The sequence below is a fragment of the Giraffa tippelskirchi genome, chromosome X (genome assembly GCF_054371585.1).
Source record: "Giraffa tippelskirchi isolate mGirTip1 chromosome X, T2T-mGirTip1v1.2.pri, whole genome shotgun sequence".
Taxonomy (NCBI): Eukaryota; Metazoa; Chordata; class Mammalia; order Artiodactyla; family Giraffidae; genus Giraffa; species Giraffa tippelskirchi.
Window position 1 is genome coordinate 56187444 of NC_137289.1, and position 14164 is coordinate 56201607.

General features: G+C 45.6%; 1 protein-coding gene and 1 pseudogene across 3 annotated transcripts in view; both read left to right on the forward strand.

Annotated features, from left to right (window-relative positions):
* Positions 1–217: 217 nt before the first annotated feature.
* On the forward strand, positions 218–3482 carry LOC145536872 (T-complex protein 11-like X-linked protein 2; annotated as a pseudogene). The gene is made up of 5 exons (XR_014076067.1): positions 218–329; positions 598–815; positions 911–1116; positions 2087–2250; positions 3059–3482. The product of XR_014076067.1 is annotated as a T-complex protein 11-like X-linked protein 2 (transcript).
* A 4012-nt stretch (positions 3483–7494) lies between these two features.
* Positions 7495–14164, forward strand: part of LOC145536873 (melanoma antigen preferentially expressed in tumors-like) — a 33547-nt gene continuing 26877 nt past the window's right edge. Inside the window, exon 1 of one of the 2 annotated variants that reach the window (XM_081567047.1) lies at positions 7495–7719. The gene's annotated coding sequence lies outside the window, so the exon portion shown is untranslated. The remainder of the gene's footprint in view (positions 7720–14164) is intronic. The other variant, XM_081567048.1, reaches the window with a different exon arrangement.

Sequence of the window (14164 nt, forward strand, 5' to 3'; positions counted from 1 at the left end):
ATAACAACTCACACTGTGGCCTTGGGTCCCTGGTTGCAATGTCTGTATTTGTAAACTGAAGTAGCACTGCGGTTTTTAAGGCCATTTTTAACTCTAAGACACTGCGATTTTAGGACTCTTAGCTTGAGTTCCACCTCACCCCACTAGATTACCTTTTAGAGTGTAAGCATGTGATTTTTCCTCCATTGACAGGGGCATCTTCCATGTTCTGGGCCTGATGAAAATGGACATGGTAAACTATCCTATACAGAGCCTCCCACCCTACCTGAAGGAACATTCTATCTGGTATGAATGAGCTAAATTCCAGGAACTCCTCAACAAGCAACCCAGTATGTTCAAAATTTAAGGACAGGAGAGGGGGAGATTTGACTTTCGGTCTGATTTCTTGCACTGATAGGATACTTTCTTTTTTATTTTTTGATAAATAGTTTCTCCCTGTTGGACAGGGGGCTAGGGCGTGGGGTAGGAAGAAGGAACATTTCTCCAAGAGAAAAAATGTACAAAATCACTTATTTATTGAGGAAGAATATATCCTCAAGCCTTACTTTTCAAGCCTTGGTGTTTGAAGATATTTACATATTCCCTTCTATGTCATAGATCTCCTTGATTGCACCACAAAATGGTTAACCAAAACAGCTCTAGACCTCACTACACCACCTTCAAGTTCTCCTGACTCTCCCAGCTCCTCCAGCATGGCCCGTTCATCTCCAAATTGGGCAGTGGACAACCCACAACTTCCCAGTTCCACAATGGTGCTGTTCCAGGGTTACCTGAACCTTCTTCTCTGGGATCTTGACAGTAACGAGTTTCCTGAGGTAGGAACATAGGTTAGAATATTGCCTTTTTGTTTTGTATTCGATACCTTAACTAAAACACTCTTCTGACAGCTTGCTTTTCCCTGCCTCACCAGACTCTGCTAATGGATAGAATCCAGCTGCGGGACATGGAGTCCCAGTTGAAGCAGTTGGCCATTCTGGCCTCAGTCTTGCTAGTGGCCAGAAGTTTCTCTGGTAGCGCTTTATTCAGTTCGACTGAATTTGTGAATAAACTGAAACACATAACCAAGGCCCTGATGGGGGAATTTAACTCCAGATAAACTTCATAGAGGCTTCCCCGGTGACTCAGTGGTAAAGAATCTGTCTGCCAATGCAGGAGACCCAGATTTGAACCTTGGGTCAGGAAGATCCCCTGGAGTAAGAAATGGCAACCCACTCCAGTGTTCTTGCTTGGAGAATTCCATGGATAGATGAGCCTGGCAGGCTGCAGTCCACGGGGTTGCAAAAGAGTCAGACATGACTTAGAGACTAAACAACATGAGCAACAACAAATTTCCTAGATCTTTCTGAGAGTGGAAACTAGTATGTTGGTTTTGGAACTTAGGCAGTTAATGTATTACTGCCTTATTCTTCATCATAAACCACGCAAAAGACCTTGGGCATCATCTTCAAAGGTCATTGGTGCCTTTTGATAAACTGTTTTAAGGCTTGTGATGGAAACAAAACCTATTTCCAAGGAGGTGAGTGTGGTAACTAGTTTGCTATGAAAGATTCAGTACTGTGTGTGCTAAAAATGAGTCATTATATACTTAAATAAGTGACACTGGATTTGTGTTTGTATATCCAGAAGTTGATCCCTTGGTCAATATGTATCCATAATTTGCTTCATGCAGGGCACCTCAGCTGAAGTAAAAAGAAGAACTGGAAGTTCAGACCTCAATATATTTACAAGTTAATTGCTGAAGCAGGGAAGACAACTATGGAAAATGCCTAAGAAATCTTAAAACAGAATTTGAATAAAGTTTATGGGGCCAAAGAATACTGAGTAGATCCAAGAATGGAACTGAACCCTTGTCCAATTTGTTTCATTTGAAGTGGAGAATAGTATCAATTAGTTGATATGTACGAATTAATATGCGTGAAATAGTTGACATCTTGAGGGTAACAATGAAATGATTTGAAATGCTGAGTCCCCTGTTAGTGGTGGAGAGCTGGAATTCTTTTGTAAGTGGACCTGGCTTCTGGTGTTGGACTCTCTGGGCTTTGCCCCTATGCCAAGGTCACTCTGCTTTCTGTCCTTCATTATCTAGGCCTGAAGAGGCTATGGTGACTGTGAGTGAACAAGTTTCTCAGAAAATACGTGAACGCCTCAAAGACATGGGCCTAACTGCCCTGAGTAGTGAAAAGAAAGCCTCTCTTAGAGGCCAACTTCAGAACATCGCCAAGAAAGAGAACCATGTTTGTAGCATCATTGGTAAGAGTCCTCCTATGGTGGTGGGGCTGGGAAGGGGTGGCAAGAATGTGGAAGGTAAGAAGGTGGACTCAAGCCTGGAAGTCAATTGTGAAGCCATTCGAAAATGGAATGATCGTTGGGAAAGTCTTTTGGCTTTAGTTTCCTTATGTATGGTGTGCAGAACTGAAATAGATCTCTTTCAGTTTGAAGGTTTTAAGGTCAGCTAGGATGCGTAACTTGCAGGTGCTAGTGCTGAGTGATTCCTGGTCATTCTCTAACTATAACCCAAGACCTGTGATGGGAAACCCTTTCTATATCCCATGCTTTAAGTTACCATGACGGTCACTACTTCCCTCTAAGGAACTGATGCTAATTTAGGCCGAAGGATATATTCCCTGCAAGAATGGGAGCAGTGAACTCGACCACCTTGCTTCTAATTTTTGAATCTTGACATAGTCTGATACGGTTGTAGGACCCAGTGTTGGTACACTGGCTGCAATGTGTGTCCTTAGAATTTCATGTACAATGTCTAGGATCCTCTTGTTAGGCCACATGCATCGGGAGCTCACTTAGCACCCCATAACATTATAAACAGCCAGAGACTTACTGGCTGGACATCTTTCAATAATGCATTGCTTTTAGGAGCTTTATAGCATTCCTTCTTCCAAAAGAAAAGAAAAAAATTCATTAACATGGTTTACCTAAATGAGTGGGTAGGTCAGTGAAAATGTGTTAATTTAAACGTCGGTGAACAGAGAGGGCAAGGGCATTGTGAATTTCTTCTGAAACCTCTTTGATCTTTCCCTTTTAACTTTTTTCTTGCACACAGATCAGCAGACCCACTTGTTTCTCAAAGGCTGTTTGGTTCACAGGATGCAGGAGTCTCTGCTAGACTTCCCTGTTGGCATTATTCTCATCAAGGGGGAGTTGACAAAACTGGGTTGGAAGTTTTTCAATCTGATGCGTCACAATCAGCAGGTATTTAGCCCCTATTATGATGAAATCCTTAAAGATATCATCCCTCCAGCTCAGGCCCAAGAAACAGAAGTGGAGTCTATCTGACAGTGCCAGACCCCAGTCTGGCAATAGGGACCCAGGAGAGAGGGCTCAGCATGTTCCTGGGATGACATCACCTGTGGCGAGCCGAGTAACATCTTCCTCACTATGGCCTGGACTCAGGGCTGCAGGATTCCAGCATGTAAATACAAACTGGCCCAGCCCCCTTCATAATAAACTTTTGTGCTGCAAGAAAACCTTGGTTCCTTCTGTGTTGCGACTGAATCCAGGTTTCATGCCCTTATCCCCTACTGTCTGAGAACCCATGAGCTCGCAGTTCTCTTTCACTGGCTCATCATCTTCCTGCCTGGCTTGAGCAGGCATCAGGGCATCGGCTGCTAGCATTGTTTCCTCCAATGGAAAATCATTTCCTTGAGGGCTGTGAAAACTTTCTCTGGAATTTTTCCAAAGTATGAGTTCTGGAAGTATAAGGGCTTCTAGAGGTTGGGAATACGCTGAGTTACAGATCAGGGGAAGACATAGAACCCTATTTCCAGTATCACTTTTTCCCTATAATTTTCAAACTGCAGTAATAGTAAGAGCCGCCACATCCTGTTCTGGTGTGGAGGACATGAAGCAGTATGCAAAAGTGAGGACTGGGTTAAAGTCAATATTGTCTGCCAACAAGCATTCATTTGAGGATATTTCTCAGCCGCAATGGGCGCTCTCTCTCTCTCTTTCTCTCTTTAGTGATCCTGGGGGTAAGTTTTAGACTCTCTCAAACCAATTGCAAATGCAAGCACTTAGGTCACAGACACTTGTTTCAAGTTCATCTCTGGTTCCATTAGGTCACAGACACTTGTTTCAAGTTCATCTCTGGTTCCATTCTGTAGCTAAATCTTCTATTGTCACATTTCTAGGCTTAGAACACTTCTTTCTTCTTGAGATAAATGACCTGGGTATTCAAGAGTGGGACAGCCACCATGTTTCTTCCCGCTTGCAGTCTAAGCCTCTAACTCCCAGATTGTGATTGTCAATTCATTTGGCATCACAAATGACAGATGTCCTAGATTCACAAAGATCTGGGCTTGTTTTCTTCAATTGTAGAGAGTCACCCTATCATTTGACCTTTGACTGTGTGGATCACAACAAACTGTGGAAAATTCTGAAAGAGATGGGAATATCTGACCACTTGACCTGTCTCCTGAGAAATCTGTATGCAGGTCAAGAAGCAAGAGTTAGAACCAGACATGGAACAACTGACTGGTTCCCAATCGGGAAAGGAGTATGTCAAGGCTGTATACTGTCACCCTGCTTATTTAACTTATATGCAGAGTACATCATGGGAAACGCTGGAATGGATGAAGCACAAACTGGAATCAAGATTGCCAGGAGGAATATCAATAACCTCAGATATGCAGTTGACACCTCACTTATGGCAGAAAGCGAAGAAGATCTAAAGATCCTCTTGATGAAAGTGAAAGAAGAGAGTTAAAAAAAGTTGGCTTAAAACTCAACATTCAGAAAACTAAGATCATGGCATCTGGTCCCATCACTTCATGGGAAATAGATGGGGAAACAGTGGAAACAGTGACAGACTTTATTTTTTTGGGCTCCCAAATCACTGCAGATGGTGGCTGTAGCCATGAAATTAAAAGACACTTGCTCCTTGGAAGAAAAGTTCTGACCAACTTAGACAGCATATTAGAAAGCAGAGATATTACTTTGCCAACAAAGGTCCGTCTAGTCAAAGCTGTGGTTTTTCCAGTAGTCATGTATGGAAGTGAGAGTTGGACTATAAAGAAAGCTGAGTGCCAAAGAATTGATGCTTTAGAACTGTGGTGTTAGAGAGGACTCTTGAGAGTCCCTTGGAATGCGAGGAGTTCCAACCAGTCAATCCTAAAGGAGATCAGTCCTGAATATTCATTGGAAGGGCTGATGTTGACGCTGAAACTTCAATACTTTGGTCACCTGATGCAAAGAACTGACTCCTTTGAAGTGACCCTGATCCTGGGAAAGACTGAAGGAAGAAGGAGAAGGGGATGACAGAGGATGCAGTGGTTGGATGGCATCATCAACTCACGGCCATGAGTTTGAGTAAACTCCGGGAGTTGGTGATGGACAGGGAGGCGTGGCGTGCTGCGATCCATGGGGTCCCAAAGAGTCGGATAGGGCTGAGTGACTGAACTGAACTGAAGTGACCCTATCATTTACAGGCCAACTACAACAGACCACCAGCACTCTAGGAAAGCAGGGGGGAAATTAGCTCACCTTTGGACTTGTTTGAAATGGACAGGAGAAAATAAAAATTCACTTGTGGGATATTATAACTGCATGGGGCAAAAAAATGTCCTCATCATTTCAGGGGATGGGAAGAGCTGAGTATAATTTACTTAATCCAAGAATAATAACAGATGGGATCTGAGTTCCATTACTCCCAGGGTAATTTTTCTAGAAGATGGATCCCAGGTGTTTGCTATATCTAGGTGAATAGAGTGATATCTTTATTGGCTAAATATAAGGCACACAGAGGAAGGAGGCTGGCGGGCTATAGTCAACGGGGTCGCAAAGAGTCAGGCATGACTGAGTGGCTGAGCAAGGCACAGAGGGAAGCCGGGGAATGAATCATTCAAGGGTTCTAGTCTCGTGACTTAGTTTCAGGAAAGAGACAATGGCTGGTTAATGTGCATTTAATAATCAGGCTGTGAATTTTGTCTAGCTGGATTTTTCTAATCTGATTTGCCAATATTGATATATTTTAAAAAAAATCTTCACTTTGGATTTGCTTTATATAAAAATGTACTCTGAAGGGATCCCTGTGGAAATGACTGTTGGTGGCAGGAGAGTTGGTGGATATAGACATTAGACTGAAATGAAATTTTGCCTTATAGTTTACAACTGAAATTTGGTATAATTGATTTCTTTGAGATTCTGAGCTAGTTTTATATCTCCACATGGAGGAGATAGAAATCTTAATCTTAAACAGGGAAAGATGGCTCCATTGAATGCTGCTCACCATTTAAGGGGAAAATATATTCATATATACACACCCTGAAATGGTGAGGACATTTTCCTCCCATCCAGTTATAATACCCCACAAGTGAATTTTTATTTTCTCCTGTCCATTTCAAACAAGTCCAAAGGGGAGTATGTGTGTATGTGTATCCGCTCTTCTTCAACTCAAGCTAAAGGAGAAGCCCAGAAACGTGCAAAGATGTTCCCTTAACTCACTTAACCAGAGAAGATAAACAAAACACAGAAACACGGTGTCTGTCTGACCCTTGAATACTCACGTCATTTCTCTCAAGAAAAATGAAGTGTTCTCAGGCTCAAAACGTGACAAAAAGGTTGGTTCAGCTGTAGGATGGGACCTGTATTCACAGGCGGATACTTTACCAGTGATCCGCCTGGATTGGCAGTATGTGCACAAGATTAAATACGGTAAAAAGCCAGTTTCTGTAGCATGCGTGTGATTCATTCAACCTAGAAGAAATGGCCATTTTTACCATTTTGTGTATCCGTCCAGAGATTTTCTCTGCAAATGCAAGTACACCTAATAATATTATGATCACATACAGGCCAGGCACTCTTTTAAGCTTTCTACATATATGGTTTTATGTATTCCTCCATTGTTTATTTCCAGTCTATATTCCTAGTTCTAGTGCAGTATTCTTGCCTAGGAAATTCCATGGATAGAGGAGCCTGGTGGGCTATAGTCCACGGGGTCACAAAGAGGTGGACAGAACTGAGCACACCTGCACGGAACAGTGTGGCACAAGCAGCTCTAACGGGCATTAGAACCTGTTTTGCTTTTTGGTTTTCTTCTCTGGTTGAGTGAGTTAAGGGGACATCTTTGCACATTTCTGGGGGCTGAACGAAGTTCTTCTGAGGATTGTTTGAAGCCACTGGACTAGATTATCTTGGAAGGTTCCTGGGTTATTTTCTTACAGTGGCTGTAACAAATTACCATGAACCTGGTGACTTAAAATAACACACATTTATTCTCTTCTAGCCCCAGAGATCAAGTACAAAACCGGCTTTACTGGGTACAAACCAAAGTTTCTTGGCAAGGCCACTGTCCCTTTGGCAGGCTTTCTCTAGGGGAGAATTTCTTAAGTTGCATTTTTTACATCTAGAGCTGCATTCTTATAGTCCTTGCCTTGTGACCCATTCATCCGTCATCCAAGCCAACAACATAGTATCTTGCTTCAGTCGTAACACTGCCCTCCTTCTTCTGTATCAAATCTCCTTCTCCTTTCCTCTTTATAAGGACACACTAGTACATTGAGGGCTCACCAAGCTAGTCTCCTGGTGGCTCAGACGGTAAAGAATCTACCTACAATGCAGGAGACCTGGGTTTGACCCCTGGGTCAGGGAGATCCCCTGAAGAAAGGATTGGCTACCCACTCCAGTATTCTTGCCTGGAGAATTCCATGGGCAGAGGAGCCTGGTGGGCTATACTCCATGGGGTCACGAAGAGTCGGACGCGACTGAGTGAGTAACACTTTCACTTTTCGCTTTTGAGATAGTCTCCCCATCTCAAGATCCTTAACTTAATCACATCTGCAAAGTCCGTTTTGCCAAATCAGGTATCGTTCACAGATTTCAGGCACTAGGGCATGGATATCCTTAGAGGCCATTGTTCAGCAGACAACAGTCTGTCTTCTGACCCCTGCAAGGACTCAAATCCATCCATCATGCAAAACATATTCATCTCATCCCAATATTCCCCAAAGTCTCAACATATTACCTATCAAGTCCAGAATCTCACCTGTAAATCATTTAACCAGATATGTGAGAAACTGGGTATGATTCTCCCTGTGGCAAAAATTTTCTCCATCAGTGGGTCTGTGAACTAGTAAAAAAGTTACCCCTTCCCAAAATACAGTAGTGGGATAGGTATAAGATAATAGTTACAGACATTCCCACTCCAAATGGGAGAAAATGAAGAAAAGAGTTATTGACTCCAAGCAATCTTGAAATCCAGCTAGGTAAACTCCACCAGGCTACAAGGCCTGGAAATCATCTTCTGTTTCTGGAGATTCTGGCCTTCGTGCCTGAGGGTCTATACTTCACATCGAAGGTTCTGTACTCAGAATCATCCTTCCATTTTTCTTGAACGATACTACATGTTTGCAGCTGAGTACTTTCTATCAATTTGTTTCCTTCCTGTAGGTTTTTGGGAATCTAACACCCTTTTTCATTTATATGCTGAAAATTTGCTCCTAAGACATGTCCTTGATATTTTCTAAAACAATTCACCATTCTTTATCGGAGACTTTTTGGATGGATAGAAAAGATCTTAACTTCACTTTAATTTTTGTAAATATATTTGTAGCATAGTTGAAAGCTTTTTCAGTCATATAGCTAGTTTTTAATTTCTTTGAGGATATCTATACCATGCCTCCAATGTACACAACCCACCTACTTGGTGCTGAGGAAGATGAGGAAGATAAAATCCTGCTGTAGACCTGGATATAGAGCTGTCAGAAATGGTAGTGTGTAAGGTCCAGGCAGAAGCACTGGAAAGGGGTGACCTCTGAGGGGAGAAGGAATTTAACAAGAAAAAAATTAAGAAACTAGTGTTTTTAATTTATTTATTTATTGGACGAATGCTGCAACATGTGGGATCTTAGCTCCCCAACCAGGAATCCACCTCAAGACCTGCGGCACTGGAAGTGCAGAGTCCTAACCAACCACTGAACCGCCAGGGAAATCCCACAAATAGAATTAAGTGGGAGGCATTTTCTATGGTGTCTTCTTTAAGCCAAATAAGCATTCAGTTATTCACAAGTTGTATAATTTTTGCATTTAAAACATCACTGAGAACTCCCCTGGTGCTCCAGTGGTTAGGACTCAGTGTTTTCACTTCCTTAGGCTGGGTTCAATCTCTGGTTGAGGAACTAAGATCCTGCAGTGCAAGCTGCATGGTACCCACGCACCCACCCCCAAATAATCAATGAATCAGTTCACTTCAGTTCAGTCGCTCAGTCATGTCCAACTCTTAGCGACCCCATGAATCGCAGCATGCCAGGGCTTCCTGTCCCTCACCAACTCCCGGAGTTTACCCAAACTCATGTCCGTCGAGTCGGTGATGCTATCCAGCCATCTCATCCTCTGTCGTCCCCTTCTCTTCCTGCCCCCAATCCTTCCCAGCATCAGAGTCTTTTCCAAGGAGTCAACTCTTCACATCAGGTGGCCAAAGTATTGGAGTTTTAGCTTCAACATCAGTCCTTCCAATGAACACCCAGGGCTGATCTCCTTTAGGATGGACTGGTTAGATGTCCTTGCAGTCCCAGGGACTCTCAAGAGTCTTCTCCAACACCACAGTTCAAGAGCATCAATTCTTCGGCGCTCAGCTTTCTTCACCGTCCAACTCTCACATCCATACATGACTACTGCAAAAACCATAGCCTTGACTAGACGGACCTTTGTTGGCAAAGTAATGTCTCTGCTTTTCAATATGCTGTCTAGGTTGGTCATAACTTTCCTTCCAAGGAGCGACGGTCTTTTAATTTCATGGCTGCAATCACCATCTGCAGTCATTTTGGAGCCCTCCCAAAATAAAGTCTGACACTGTTTCCACAGTTTCCCTACTTATATGCCATGAAGTGATGGGACCAGGTGCCATGATCTTAGTTTTCTGAATGTTGAGCTTTAAGCCAATATTTTCACTCTCCTCTTTCACTTTCATCAAGAGGCTTTTTAGTTCTTCTTCACTTTCTGCCATAAGGGTGGTGTCATCTGCATATCTGAGGTTCTTGATATTTTCCCGGCAATCTTGATTCCAGCTTGTGCTTCTTATAGTCCAGCGTTTCTCATGATGTACTCTGCATATAAGTTAAATAAGCAGTGTGACAATATACAGCGTTGATGTACAACATTTCTTATTTGGAACCAGTCGGTTGTTCCATGGCCAGTTCTAACTGTTGCATCCTGACCTGCATACAGGTTTCTCAAGAGGCAGGTCAGGTGGTCTGAAATTCCCATCTCTTTGAGAATTTTCCACAGTTTATTGTGATCCACACAGTCAAAGGCTTTGGTATAGTCAATAAAGCAGAAATAGATGTTTTTCTGGAACTCTCTTGCTTTTTTGATGATCCAGAGGATGTTGGCCATTTGATCTCTGGTTCCTCTGCCTTTTCTAAAACCAGCATGAACATCTGTAAGTTCACAGCTCACGTATTGCCGAAGCCTGGCTTGGAGAATTTTGAGCATTACTTTACTAGCATTTGAGATGAGTGCAATCGTGCAGTAGTATTAGCATTCTTTGGCATTGTCTTTCTTTGGGATCAGAAAGAAAACTGCCCTTTTCCAGTCCTGTGGCCACTCCTGAGTTTTCCAAATTTGCTGCCTTATTGAGTGCAGCACTTGCACAGCATCATCTTTCAGGATTTGAAATAGCTCAACTGGAATTCCATCACCTCCACTAGCTTTGTTCATAGTGATGCTTCCTAAGGCCCAGTTGACTTCACATTCCAGGATGTCCGGCTCTAGGTGAGTGATCACACCATCGTGATTATCTGGGTCGTAAAGACCTTTTTTGTACAGTTCTTCTGTGAATTCTCATCACCTTTTATTAATATCTTCTGCTTCTGTTAGGTCCATACCATTTCTGTCCTCTATCAAGCCCATCTTTGCATGAAATGTTCCCTTGGTATCTCTAATTTTCTTGAAGACATCTCTCGTCTTTCCCATTCTGTTGTTTTCCTCTATCTCTTTGCATTGATCGGCAAGGAAGGCTTTCTTATCGCTCCTTGCTATTCTTTGGAACTCTGCGTTAAAATGGGAATATCCTTCCTTTTCTCCTTAACTTTTTGCTTCTCTTCTTTTCACAGTTATTGGTAATGCCTCCTTATACAGCCATTTTGCCGTTTTGCATTTCTTTTCCATGGGGATGGTCTTCATCCCTGTCTCCTGTACAATGTTATGAACCTCCGTCCGTAGTTCATCAGGCACTGTCTATCAGATCTAGTCCCTTAAATCTATTTCTCACTTCCACTGTATAATCATAAGGGATTTGATTTAGGTCATACCTGAATGGTCTAGTGGTTTTCCCTACTTTCTTCAATTTAAGTCTGAATTTGGCAGTAGGGTGTTCATGATCTGAGCCACAGTCCCCTCCTGGTCTTCTTTTTGCTGACTTTATAGAGCATCTCCATTTTGGCTGCAAAGTACATAATCAATCTGATTTCGGTGTTGACCATCTGGTGATGTCCATGTGTAGAGTCTTCTCTTGTGTTGTCAGAAGAGGGTGTTTGCTATGACCATTGCATTCTCTTGGCAAAAATCAATGAATAAATTTACACAATTTCTGTACTAGCAAAAGAAGGAAATGTGTTAAAAGTAAATATTATAGACTTTATGCTAAGATGACTGACCAAAGAAGAGCTTTGCTAATCAGTGGAGAAGTGGTTGCTACTGCCCCCTTGCTACTCCTGATTGGATGGATGGTTTAGTGAGGCACTGGGATGGGCCCCGCCAGGGTCTGCCCAAAGGCCTGGCTGAGCATTAAGACGGTGGATCTTGACTATGTACATAGGTGAACCTGCAGGAGGATCATTAACGCGGTTCTGAGAGCCTGCAGGCCTCTCCAGGCAGCTCTCCAGCCTGCCCCCAGGCGGGACGGGAAGGGGGCAGGGAGGTCGCCTGAGGCCGGTCCACGCCTTTGCAAGGACCTGGGGCCTGGGCGGCTGGCAGTCGGGCCTTAGTCTTCTGAAAGGGACGACAGTGAGAAGGGGTGGCGTGAAGCGATTGGGTGGGAAGGCAGCTCCTCGCCTTCTCCCCACACGTCTTCCTCTCCTGCCTACACCGCGAACACCCTGAACCCTGTCTGGAGGGCCAAGGCGAGCCCCGCCTTCGCGTCCCGGGAAGTCTTCTCTGGCGTGTCTCTCCTGCCGGACCTCCCTGCCACGTCCCTCGAGGTTATGTTCGAGGGTTCCGTGGGGCCCAGCCCCTCATCTCCAACGCTCCTTCGTCACTGTGGCCAGTTACAACACCTCCACCCCACCCCCAGCCCGGAAGTGCCCGACCAGCCCATAGCCTCCCGTGTGTCTGGGGCAGAGCCTCAGGGCTACGCGGAGTGGCTGAGGCTGCTCCCCTGCGGGGATGGCTTGCAGGCCTGCAGCCCAGCGTTTTTCCCAGCCTTCTGCGCCTCGGGCCTCCCCTCCGTCGGTTAGGCAATTTCTCCCCCTCCTCGCCTGTGGCTGGGAGGGTGCCTGAGACTCGGGTGCGGGGAGGGTCCCGCGGTTTGGGAAAGACAAGGGGCGATCGGGGAGCCCGGGGGTTCTGCCTGCTTTCCAGGGGACCCGGGGTTGTCGTCGGCCGGCGGGCGCCCGGCGCCCAGTGATCCCTAGTCAGGGGCCCAAAGCGCGGAAGCCTGCGTGCCCCGGGCGGTCTGTAGGTGGAGAGTGGTGGTCCAAGGTGGGGTGGCGGCTGTGGGGCGCTCCGCCCCTGCTTTGTCTGCCTCGCTGTTACCTAGCCTGTCCTGGGGCGGAGGTTTAAAGGCTCCTGGGGAGGTCGCCTGTCCGCCTTGGGGTCGGGCCCGCGGCTAGTCAGGAGACTGGTCTCTTCTTCCCCAGATTCCGCCGCTCCAAGGGGCTGTGGCGCCCCCTGGCGCCACGGTCACCCAGGCGTAGGCAGGCGGGAGGGGGCTACCCGCAGCGGTTGTCTTGCCCGCAGCCGCTTGTTCCCCTGCTTGGGACCCTCGTCCTGGAGGGAGGAGGGAAACCCCTCCGCCCCCCACACCCCCAGAGCCTGTGCGGTGTCAGAGGCTGCCCCTGCTGGTCCCTGCCTGGTGCCCCATCTGGAACTTTCCAGACCATCAGGTCCGCTGTTTCCCTCCTGGGCATCCTCCTGGGTGAATGTGCCTGGCCAGGGGCTGGTCTCTCTTGGGATGGGAGGGGGGCTGAAGTCAAAACCAAACTGGCAGGACTCTTAGCATTGGATCAGAGTATGTCTTGCTGATCAAAGGCCTGTGCACCCTGCTACCCCAGTATTGCTGTGCTGGGGGTGTCCTCTCAGGCCCTCCAGGCCCTCCATCGCCCTAAGTGCAGACATGGGGGCACCTGCCTTTGTGGCAGATGCCTGGGAACACTGCCCATGAGAAGGAAGATAGGAAGACAGCTTACATAGAGGCCCTGGCTGCGGCCTCCGCGGTCGGCCCCTCCTCGGCAGCTTCCACGTGCTTCAAGCAGTCTCTGGGCCTGCTCCCCTGGGATGTCCAGCATGGGGAAGATCTTGCAGTCCCCGCGGTGCATGTGGCGCCAATGCGAAGGTGGTCCCCGCCCTGCTATTGGCCTAGTCGCGCTTTCCCCGCCTCCTCTGCGGCCCCCTCCCCACTGTTTTCTTATCTACTAACTGGGGGCTTCCCAGGCTGGAGGAGGGGCATGCTTCCCTGGTAAGGGGAGGAGGCTTCCCTAGTAGGGAGCTGATGACTAAGGGGTAAAGAATCAGCCTGCCATGCAGAAGACCTGGGTTAGATCCTTCCGTCCTTCCACTGGAAAGAGCCCCTGGAGAAGGAAATGGCAACCCACTCCAGTATTGCCTGGGAAATCCATGGACGACAGAGCCTGGCAGGGCTACTTACTGCCCATGGGGTCCCAAAGAGGTCGACATGGCTGAATGACTAAATATGCCATGACATATAAGTGACAAAGTAGGCAAGTGATCAACAAATAATACACGTAAAAAGGAAAACGCTTCCTCAATAAACCTCTAGATAGATGCCAAATCACATTAGCTTAAAAAATGAAAATTAGGAGACATAATAAGTGAGAAAGCCACCTTGAAGAAAATTTTACATGATAGTAACTCTTAAAAATAATATACAATCATCCTAAACACTTTAAAATATTTTAGGTAGGTAAGCACATTAGCTAAGGACAAATGCATTTGGAAAGTTTGCACCAACCTAGTAAATACTGGATATCTAAGAGTC